The sequence below is a fragment of the Saccostrea echinata genome, unplaced genomic scaffold, assembly GCF_033153115.1.
Source record: "Saccostrea echinata isolate AGI-Se365-2 ecotype Australia unplaced genomic scaffold, CSIRO_AGI_Sech_v1 ptg000046l, whole genome shotgun sequence".
In the NCBI taxonomy this organism is placed as follows: domain Eukaryota; kingdom Metazoa; phylum Mollusca; class Bivalvia; order Ostreida; family Ostreidae; genus Saccostrea; species Saccostrea echinata.
Window position 1 is genome coordinate 3,224,804 of NW_026889795.1, and position 12,366 is coordinate 3,237,169.

Below are 12,366 nucleotides of genomic sequence, written 5' to 3' on the forward strand. Positions count from 1 at the left end.
TGCATTCAGAGTATAGTATGGAAATCGGCCTTGCTCTATAATTATAAGGCCTATTTAAAGCTAGTTTTGATAGAAAATAAATAACAAGTTTAATTTTCTATAAAAAAATAAAATAAAGGAATATAGAAACCAATATCAATCACAGTAATTTAGAAATTGATTTATTTTGGTGAAAAATTAATATACCACAAAACTGTGTTTAAATATTCATGTTATTAGTAGGTGTGAACGTCTTCTTTGTTCATATTTATTATTTGTTTCTATACGCGTAGTGTGATTTTCTTAACAGTTCAAAAATGACTGTCGCATGAGAATTGATACTGCTCAGAAAGAAATGGATCATCAATTTCAACTGCCTTTTATAGTTACATTGTTTATTGGTAATCTCATTTCTGAGTAAGCTCCGCCCATTAAATTAATTAACCCCGCCCACTGGGACTGCTTTCTGGGACTGCTGGGACTGCTTTCTGGGACCGCTGGACTGCTGGGACTGCTGTGGGACTGCTCTGGGACCGCTGTGGGACTGCTCTTGGACTGCTTTAGCAGTCCCAGAGCAGTCCCAGAAAGCAGTCCCCGGGACTGCTTTGTGTCAGGTTGGGTCTGGTTGGTACTGTAGCTATGGTTTAAACAGTGGGGGAATGGACAACCTCCCAAAGAAATCTGATAAGTAAAATTAAAATAAATTTAAAAAAAAACCTTGAAAATCCTAATTTGTGTGTTCGTGTGTGGGGAGGGGTGGACTTTCTCTAACTGTTTATAGATTTTTTTTTCAAGTGTTGGAATTCGCCAGCACTCGACATTACAGCAACAGAAAGTAATAGGGGGCAGCATCTAAATGAAAATTTACATATTAAATCTAGAGGAATAGACTATACTACAGGAAAAGTCTATGTTCAGAAAAATACCCCCCCCTTTTTTTTCGCTCTATGGACCTGCAAATGCGATGTGAAAAAAACTTCTCGATGTTTAATATAGATTAAACAAAGCTTAAAATGTTAAAATGTGGTGTAAGTGATGCCTCAAGTGCCAAGTGTTAGGTTAAAAAGAGTTATGTTTTAAAATAATTCATCACATGTTATTTGTTAGTTTAAATGTCTTGTGCAGTTATGTTTCTTTTTCGAATTTTATATGTATTTTAAATAAAAATATTCATTACATGTACGTGTATATGAAAAAATACTTGTTCAGTGCCTTCAATTATAGCAAGTAATTAATCAATAAATCTGTGCTTTAGTATACAGTTTTTATCAGTAAATTTTAAATTATTTAATTTTGACTACTTTGTTATATCAAGGTAACACAGGTAAACTCTACCTGAACCCGTTAGAGGGCCTCTTAATTGAGTGTGATAATTAAATAGTTGTTGTAGCGAGTAGACGTTTGGGGAATAAACCGTATAAAACCCTCTGTTAAAATGGGAACGCCTTTTTGTTTAAGAAATCTGATATCCCATTTAAAATTTCTTACATGTGTTACGGTGTAAAATACGACTTTTCGGACTTATTGTAAAGTACTGTGAATATTAACCTACCGGACTTTGTATAAATTGTTATAAAAACTTTTCGTATTTTTCGGCAAATGTGATAAATTCTATAAATTCTACATATCCTTAATCCTACCCAAGGCACAGTCAAAGATGGACACTTAATCCCTTAATTGACTTCTGTTTATATTTATTGACACTTAATCTTTCATCTACTTTAATTCTATTATATACATGCCGCTAAAATGTCACCAGTCGCTCATTAACTGTTTGATATTTGATTTCTTTATACTTTTTGCTAATCCTTTTATTTTGTCCTATCTTTGTTCAGTATGTATGTTTTGTTGTTAAAAATTATAATCAGTTGGAATCAGATCTTCGGTGCTGATAGTTCCCAAACTCGTGTAAAAGTATATTCCTTGCCTATTCCATATAAAAGTACAAAAATGGTAACTCGTGTTTGTGTCTTGAGGTTTTAAAGAATCTGGGTTCAACAATAAGAGGAAAACTCGGGGTTGGCCCAGATTTAGAATTTGACGGACAAATTCTACCGTAATACATGTATACTTACAAGGCTAATTGTGTTACTTAGTCATTGTATTAATTTGTTTTTAATGTTTTAAAATATGTATTACGCATACACCGTATGTCATGCATCTAGGCATTCTTTAAGACAGACTCGTATTCTTAAGTGTTTCTGTGTTACCTCTGCATGATATAATTGATATTGAATTTAAGAAAAAAAGAAAATTTCTTGTATGTGTCAAATTTGTAATGGAAATTAAAGCCATGCGTATTAACATGCGTATTAACAGTTTCTCCTTTCAATATGGTTATATCAACTATATATTTAAAATATTTACTCAATTAAGTACCAAATTCATTGCAACTCTACACTATGTCGAAGGCATTACATTCCGAATTTAATCTTTATACAAATTATTCCTAATCACTGCAGTAAATCAACTGATTCTCTCATGCATGGTTCAATTCTCAAATGTGCATGTGCTCATGCAGTGAACAATTAACTACCTTGTAGCCGAAACGTTGGGCGATTTTGTGGCCCTGTCATTGATTTGAAGAAATCTAGTCTATATAAAGCTCACATGACATGTATGTTTTTGAATTGCTATCCTTCATCATCAGATTTTCACGATATTTTCAAACATTTCCATGTTAACAATTTCAACTTATTTATAGTATCATCCATCCCCAAGCGTCCATTGTTTTAACAAAGTTTGATTCTGTACAATATTACAATTTGAATTTTAAAAATCTTTCTTTCTTGATTTTTATGTTTAAAAGTTTTTGCCTTGTAATTGAAATTCCTATGCGCACTATCGGTGAAATACACTTACAGACATATACTAAAATTTTTTTGTTTGGTTGGTTAAAATCACGAAAATTCCAACTAAATATATGTTCAGAAAAGTAACATGAATAAATTTATTAGAATATATGTTCATTTTTTTATTCAAAGTTTCTTAATAATAAAGTATATTAAGTATTTAAAAAAGTTATACATTCATAAGGGTGGTGGTAACTTAAAAAAAAGGAAAAAATTATATGAATCTCAAGAAAAGTTCATAATGTCGTTATATATTAGATATTTGATCTGTGTATCATATACAACCAAAATAAGTCCAAAAATATTTACTAATCCATGCATCTTTTTCGTGTTTGTAGGATGAAATTCAAAGATAACAAACAGTAATCATGTTGTAATCATGCTGTAATCATGTTGTAATCATGCTGTAATCATGCTGTAATCATGTTGTAATCATGTTGTAATCATGCTGTAATCATGTTGTAATCATGCTGTAATCATGCTGTAATCATGTTGTAATCATGTTGTAATCATGCTGTAATCATGTTGTAATCATGCTGTAATCATGTTGTAATCATGTTGTAATCATGCTGTAATCATGCTGTAATCATGTTGTAATCATGCTGTAATCATGTTGTAATCATGCTGTAATCATGCTGTAATCATGTTGTAATCATGTTGTAATCATGCTGTAATCATGTTGTAATCATGCTGTAATCCTGTTGTAATCATGCTGTAATCATGCTGTAATCATGCTATAATCGTGCTGTAATCATGTTGTAATCATGCTGTAATCATGTTGTAATCATGCTGTAATCATGCTGTTATCATGCTGTAATCATGCTGTTATCATGCTGAAATCATTCTCAAAACTCCATTGGAGCAATAAAAATTTTGAGCAGAGCAAACATGGACCTCTAAAACATCTTACATGGGATCAGCAATGGAGATCAATGCAACAGAGGAGTAAGCATTCCCTCTCGACCGGTCACAACCGACGTGTATGTGCTTTTTGTCATAGTTGGGTAAACGGAGAAATCCGTAGTCAAGAAATGTGAGATAAGGGAGATTGATAATGCTTAAAAGTCCATTTATACACTAGAGATTGTATAATTATATATTGATAATGCTCAAAAGTCCATTTATACACTAGAGATTGTATAATTATCTATTGATAATGCTTAAAAGTCCATTTATACACTAGAGATTGTATAATTATATATTGATAATGCTCAAAAGTCCATTTATACACTAGAGATTGTATAATTATATATTAATAATGCTCAAAAGTCCATTTATACACTAGAGATTGTATAATTATATTAGGAATGACTCTAATTCTTGGCCAAATTATTCGAGTATAACCTGGTTTGGGTCAGTTTACGCTTTATAATCCGCGAAGCGGATTATAAAACAGCGTAAACTGACCCAAACCAGGTTATACTCGAATAATTTGGCCAAGAATTAGAGTCATTCCTTATAATTTAATTCTAAAATCATTAAACAACTGTGGGTGTAAAATTTCGTTGCTTTTTATTAGTTCAAATTTGCCGCTCAATAATACAACCCTAGTAACGGAAGTGATGGGAAGCAAGGGGAGGTAAAAACTGATACATAGTCCTAGGAGCCATGTTTTTTGTTTGCATGTGGTAAGATCCGAGTTACTGTTTGAAGCTAAAGGTATATTTATTAAATCTGGAATTTTCCATGAATCCCGAGGACTGGAAATGAGAGCATTGCATGGATACAGACGATTCAGCTGGTTGTCAGGGGGGTGTGTCCCCATACCAAACCAGGTTATACAGAAATAATTTGTGTTCCTTTTTGGATATTAACCAATCAGAGGCTAGAATACAAACAAAATTAAATTATATATTGATAATGCTCAAAAGTCCTTTATACAATAGATATTGTATAATTATATATTGATAATGCTCAAAAGTCTATTTATACACTAGAGATTGTATAATTATATATTGATAATGCTCAAAAGTCCATTTATACACTAGAGATTGTATAATTATATATTGATAATGCTCAAAAGTCCATTAATACAATAGATATTGTGCGCGAACCAACGCGGGCCTTTGATTACGGAGACTGTGACGGAGTAAGCATATCCGGTCACATTCGCTGTATGCCCCATGTCAAAATTAGGTATATGGAGAAATCCTTACAAAATTCATTGTGAAAATGATGGCCCAATAATTTGTATGGAAGACAGTCCCTAATCAACATTCACCATAAAGACGAATTGTCTTTGCAAACAAGATCATTGTATCAACCATAGCATTTGAGAAATGTGGAACTTAAAAAGTGGTTGTTGATAGACTTATCATCAACTTACATGTATGTGTCAATAGCCTACCTTGTTTTAGATATTCTTCATACGTAGAATGTAGTACTTGTTCTCGCGTGTCGAATCAACTGGGAGACATAAAACATCAATTACACGTGATAATAGTATATTGCTACATGAATTAGGGAATATGAAGATGGAAAAGTTGAATTCATCACCTTTATCATTAAGTGTTAATTTGTTAGTTTGCCATCGATTGCAATGTCGTTCTCTAGTAGGATATGCATATCATTATACATGTATTTACATTCCACATGTATTTTGCTTATAAAATGTAAATTGATCTACCCTAAAGATCCTCACTTTACTTGGCAGCTTAAAGCTCTACTGAAGTCTTTTAAATGCCAAATCGGAGTCGGCCATATTAGTTTTTGATATCCCTACTATCTGCTAACCAGGTACTACCGGTACTCAATTGTGTGGTCACACACGACTGATTTTGTCAGTCGGTTCCAATCGCGTCGGATATTACCCAAGGCCTATTAGTAAAACACCTAAGAATTTTTCAATAAAATAAAAAGGTTCCGAAGTATCTCGAGTTCTGAGATGAAATAAATACTTTTGAAAGCATTCTTGGTGTTGAGCATCTCTGACAACACGCAGTTACACTATGCTTGTGCAGTCCACGTGCATGCACTGAAAAACTTAAGTTTCTACATGTAGTTGTAAATTTCCAACACGAAGGTAAGATAAACGAGCATATGCAAAAGCATCTCAAAAAATCAATTACGAATAAAAACAATATATTTACTATGTAAAATGTTTGTGACGAGGACCTCAGACCGACAGACATCTGCACTCACCACGGATTGACCGTGTTTTATTTTGCCCATGCGCAGAGGAAAATGTTGAGTGTAAATAAAAGAAGGTCCAAAAGCACATGTGTAAACACGGGGGAGCAATTATTATTGTAGTTCATGAATAAAAGTGACGATGGATTAGCGAATTGTAAAATAAAAGCGTTTTATATTGTTTTAGAGTGTCAGAAATATGGACATCAATATTTCGGACAATGCTAGTAATTGTGAAGATGAAGAAATGTAAGAGCAGCATGTGAACACACTGAATTGTCGACGGATTTTCCCGTTATTTCCCGATCATGACAAGGAGCACAAGGCGGGTGTGACCGGTCGGCAGGGGATGCTCACTCCTCCACGGCACCTTATTCCACCTCTGATGTTTGGAGGTCCGTGTTTGCTCTGCTCCTATTTTGTATTGTTTGATGGACTTTTGAGCCTGAATACTGTTCGTTATCTTCATATATTTCATGTGAGTAGTATCTAGAATGTAAAAGTGATATATTGAAGCTTCTGTGTATTGGTCTATTATTGATAATTGGTCTTGTATATGATGAAGTTGGATCATATTATATTGTTTGTTTGGTTTGCATAAGATCAGAGTTCATGCTGAGATGTTAAATGAATTACAGCTGAATAAATGACGTTAGCAAGACTTTTCAGCAAACAGCCGATAATCTAATCTTCAAGCAAGTAACATTCATTTATCATTTCTTATTTATTTTCTTTTATACAAGTGCGATAGATGCATTGTCTGACTTGAGACTAGCTGCATATAATATATTTACTAGTGCTGTATTACATGTATTGTAACGCATGCATTCAGTTGTGGCCCAACACAATCCATTTTACCATTTCGTGAAAAGAAATAATTGTGGGATTTTTTTGTCTGTCTTTGTGTGGTTGAAGAGAGACTTTTAAAAAAAGAAACCAGCTTTTCATGCATTATAATTTTTCTAAGTAAATATTACAGTAATGTCAAAATATACTGTCATTGTCTTTTATGCCCACAGGATACTGAGCAAATAAATGAGATCATGAAATAGATATTTGGATCTTCTGGTGATGAAGATGATGACAATGGTGACAGTGATGAAGATGATGACAATGGTGACAGTGATAAAGATGATGACAATGGTGTCAGTGATGAAGATGATGACAATGGTGACAGTGATGAAGATGATGACAATGGTGTCAGTGATGAAGATGATGACAATGGTGTCAGTGATGAAGATGATGACAATGGTGACAGTGATGAAGATGATGACAATGGTGTCAGTGATGAAGATAATGACAATGGTGACAGTGATGAAGAAGAGGAGTAAGATGAAAATGAGATGTGGAAAGATATTTCAAGGTTTGTGAATGGCAAACACTGTAATGCAAAATAAATAACAAATTTAGGATTTGTATAACTAAAAATAGCATCTGCTCTAAATGAAGTTAAACTAAGATAGGAAAAAAATATGTAACATTCATTTTTTACCCCACAATAAAAGTCATTGGTATAAAATGTCACAAACATTTACATGCCTGACTGTATTTCCATTTTTATTTGTTTTCTCTGTGATAACTCATTGAAAAGTAGGTGAATAAATTTCTTGATAATTCTACCGGAATGTAAATTTCGCCAAGCGAAGGTCAGAAGGTAAGAAGGCCTAATATACATGTAAATCTCGTGCGCCTGTCTTTGTGTATGACGTCAGTTGGCGGGGACTATTAAAATTGACCTTTTGTAATTTAAATCTAAACATTTTATGCAAATTATATTCCACATTTCCAACTATCGTTGATGCCCTGGCATACCCAACAAACTAGACACTGATTTCATGAATTTATGCGATTACTACATTACGTTTACGATTTACTACACAGTGGTATAATTTTAAACCTTAACTGTCTTTTGACATGATCAAGACGTCTCAAACTCTTAGGAACTGGAGGCAGTGATTTGTTCCCCCTAATGTAAAAAAAAAAATATTTATGCAAAATTGCAGTGTTTTTTGTTTGTTTGTTTTGATTTACAGATTGCTTGTAGCATGTAACATAAAAGATTTAAAATAAATTTGATTATTTTCTCTTATAAAAAGTTTGTATTCCAAATTTTCTTTCAAGGAATACTGATGAATATGACAAAGAGGAGGTGGATATCATTTCAGATAGATTTATTGTTGGAGAGAGGGAAATATTGGACCTTCTTAAAAGGAGCACTTGGAAAGAGTGTGGTGGACCAATACTCCCCTCTTCTGTTGTTGAAGCAGAGAAAATAGCTGGAGGAGTAAAGTATAAATTTATCTGCACAGTAAATATTGCATACCAGTTTGAAGCTCATTTCTAAAGTTTAATGAAAAGAACATTTAGACTAAGAGGTATTGAGGATAACTTTAATTCTACTTTACACTATCTTTTTTTTTTAATAATTGCATTGATATAATGAAGTAAAATACTTTAAAGAAATGATAAACAGGTAGTGAAATTAGTGATTTAAAAAAAGATTTGGTAAGAAAAAATGACTATCTACATTATAAGCCATCAACATTATAATGAGGCAGAATGAAAATAAATGTATCAATAATGTCAATGAGAAACTTTGGAGAAGGAAATTTTACAAAGAGAGAAGCATATTTGAGAATAAGAAATATATATATGTATACACTCTTCATGTAATATTTGACAGAATTTCCCAGTTTCCACTTCATTTGTATGTCAGAATGGTCATGTAGGAAAATGGATTTCTACACCATTTTATGGAGGGAGAAGTGCTGTTGGAATCCTGCTGCAACTTATGGTTCTACTTTCTAGGACATCATGGGATCAGTTTACCATGGGTGCCAAATTTATTAATCTTGCAATAGGATCAGCACGACAATTCTACAGAATGCAACTTCAGTACAGAGTATGTATTACCAGTAATGCTTGAATGGATTTTCTCTACATTTAAAAAACTCTCATTTACTTAATATTTTCTGCATTAATTTTTGATAAAATTTTGTCTTTATATTGGGCATATTATATTTGGTAAAAATTTCACGCAAAAGCAAAAAATAAAATTTTTAAGTTTCATGTACGAGGGTTGTTAGAAAAGTTTGTGGACACGTTGTTTTACGAAAAATATATCGTAAACTTTGAAGAATGACGTATGTCTAATTAAATTCTTATCTTTTGTTAATAAGTATGTAAAAGATCAGGTCCATTTACTAAAATTTTGAAAATATACATTGATTTTTACTGCGCGGTCATAGGATTCACGGAGCAATCACTTGACGTCTTATGACGTTAGGTGACGCGACAACCTGATTCCAGACCTGTTAAGCTTTTTCACAGTTCTAAATATCTTTTATTTGTATAGACTTTTCATGTCTTTTTCTGACTTAAAATTTGAATAAGTATATCGAGACATGTTATATATTTTTTAATGTCTTTTGTGGTGTATCGGATATTAGTAAGATCTTTAAAACAATGTCTACGCAGTACATCGATCAGATATGAGAAACAATGCAAAATCCATAGGCGCAACGTTCATGCGATGAGCAGGATATTGGGGTATCGCAGGAGTAGATAATCAAAAATGTCTATCCTTCCATTCTTCTAAGTTGAACACCTGAACACTTTGGTACTAGATACGTGTAAGCCTTCCCCAGCAGCATCTAAATGTATTTTAATCTCTTTCGGGCATTTTACTGTCTGCACACATTATTTATTAATAGCTCGGTGCCCCAAGATGTTCAATGACGTTACCATCTTTTTGGTCTTGTTTTACGCATTGATCATCTATAATTAGTGATAAAACAATCACAACACTTCCAATTTAATTCAAAATTTCGCCAAATGACATTTCATGAATATCTTAGCGAGATGTGAAATATCAGAAATCTTTATGTTCTACAACAGTGCAATTTTAAATTTCAAAATTATGTCTCTGAAATGTAAAAATGCGAAAAGGCAACATGCTCCATGAAGCATGTTTTATCTAAAAAAAAAAATCGCTGTATGTTTTTTAAAGATAATCGGAAAACATCAAATTTTTGCATATTAATAGGAAAATGCGTATAGTTTTTACCTGCAGAGTTTTACTTATTTCATGCAAATAGCGCACTCACAATAGAACTTGTCCGCGAACTTTTCTAACAACCCTCGAATAGTCAATGCAGGAATATGAATTGAAATCAAGGACATAGTAAAATACAGTTCTTTCATAAATTTCATATGCTATTACACTACAGTGTAGTTTTGTGAATTATGTTGCCGTGCAGAATTTTTTTAAAAAGCATATGGAAAAATCTGAGAGAGATACCTCTTAGCCTGGCTGTGGATGTAAGATATGACACCCCAGGTATAGTATCTTTTAATGCTTATGTGGTGCTTGTAAAAAAGTTTAATAAATATATTGCACATGTTTCAAAGCAATTTATGTTGTCTTTTGAATGTAAACTTGTAGTCTTCCGGCCTTCTTGTTTTTTTTTTATTTGAGTATGTTGATAGATATACCTTCACCACATTTCTTATTGGGTAAATTTTTACCACACTAACAATGAAAATTTTGAAGGTTTCTGTGCCAGCAATTAAATCTACAGCAGTTTTTATGGACATACATTCCAGGAACATTGTACATATGGAAATCGGGGATTCTCGTGAGGTTGGACGACACAGTCCCAAAATGGAGAGGCTTCTAATTGAGAGGAGTCTCAATTATATTGTAAATGCTTCACCATATGTAGTACGGGAAATCATTTCAGATGTGAGTAGAAATATTATTTCTATGATGCGTAAGTGCATTTTCAGTAATTTAAAAATATTACTTATAAAAAAAATCAATGAAATATGTAACTGTAAACCTTTATCATATTACTGGTACAGTATAACTTGTCTTATCTGGGTGTGTATTCCAAAATTTTGTCTAGTATGATTTAACCGTCCAGTCCCCTTCAGTAATTTCAGTTGTTTAAAATATAGTCTAACCCGGAATATATTCTTACCTGGCCAGTTTCTTTGGAAGACAAGTTTTACTGTATTTACACACACCCTACAAGGATAGACATTTTACAATCAAAGTATTTTTAAATTAAAAGAAATCTTGATAAACGTTAATAATTTATGATAAATATTAAAAGTATATGTAAACCTATATTGTATATTTGACAGGTACAGACCCATTTAAACCTCTTCAGCACAGTTTAGACATCTGGCACAAAGCCAAGAAACTAGCCTTTATGCTGTGAGAAATTGCTAACAAGGCAGCAAATAAGGATCTTTTGCCTTGGATTCGACCTGTAGTGAATCATTTTTGGTACTGTTGTAGCACTTCAAAAGGTAAAGTTGAAAAATTAGTGAAAAGATGGTTTGGCACTCTCCATCACGTCACCAACCAACACTTTTGACCTGGAGGAAGGTAATGGGGGAAATCCTTTTGATATCAAATTGTATATCACTTCCATTAAGCAGATCATAAAATGATATGATATACTCTGTCACAGTATTTGTATATAGACTTCTTGGCCAAATTAGTTGACCACTTAGGTAATTGGGAGTGAGCTTGTTAGTGCATTTGGTTCCAAGCATGGGCACCTGATACCCAACTGGTAAAACTACTCACACACTCCTCACTCTAAAATATCCACCAATCATACAACTCGAAGCCTCACCACTCTATCACAAACACATTTGACCTTTCATACATTCAACTCCATGAATATGAATTAGATACTTGCATGAATAAACATAAAGAAATTTTATTATACTTCCATTAATGTAGATGTCATCACCCTACAAACTAATGTTCAAATGAAAAATGGCTAGGAAGGAATTAATCAGGATTTCAGGAACTAAAGTGTGTTTTTGGAAGTTTTCTATGTATAACTCTTTATATCTCTAAATTCTAACCATATCATTGCATTCTTGATTGAGCTTTATGTAGTATGTTAATCTTTTAGGAAAATTGTTACAAACAGAGAATGGTGTGGAAGCATGTCATTTTATGTCAACTGTCGCCAAACTTGGGCTATAGAGAACTTTTTTTTAGCCATACTCTTCTGCACTATGTTCCTAAAAGAGTGCCTTACAACTATGACTCCTAGAGAAACATGTCAGCTGTTATGCATCACAACAACCATCTTCTTAGCTATATAGCTATAGGTTACCAGCATTAACAGAGAGTGGTTTACCATTTGTGTATTCCCACTTTTCACGGAAAACCAAGAAGTGGGTTGCATATGAAATGAAGACCAAAAATACACATACATTCCAGGTATTAAATTTCAAGCAATATACATTTTAATTATTTTGAGTTATTTCAATTTACCTTTAGAATGTTTTGAAATTAAAACAAAATTATTGGACATGTATATACATGCACATAAAATTTGTTTTTGTTTTAGGATAAGAGTGTAAATTCATATGCTTT

The 12,366-nt window shown here is 32.8% G+C and overlaps 1 pseudogene; it reads left to right on the forward strand.

The window, feature by feature from the left end:
* Positions 1-6,159: 6,159 nt before the first annotated feature.
* On the forward strand, positions 6,160-12,040 carry LOC133201946 (uncharacterized; annotated as a pseudogene).
* Positions 12,041-12,366: the final 326 nt, after the last annotated feature.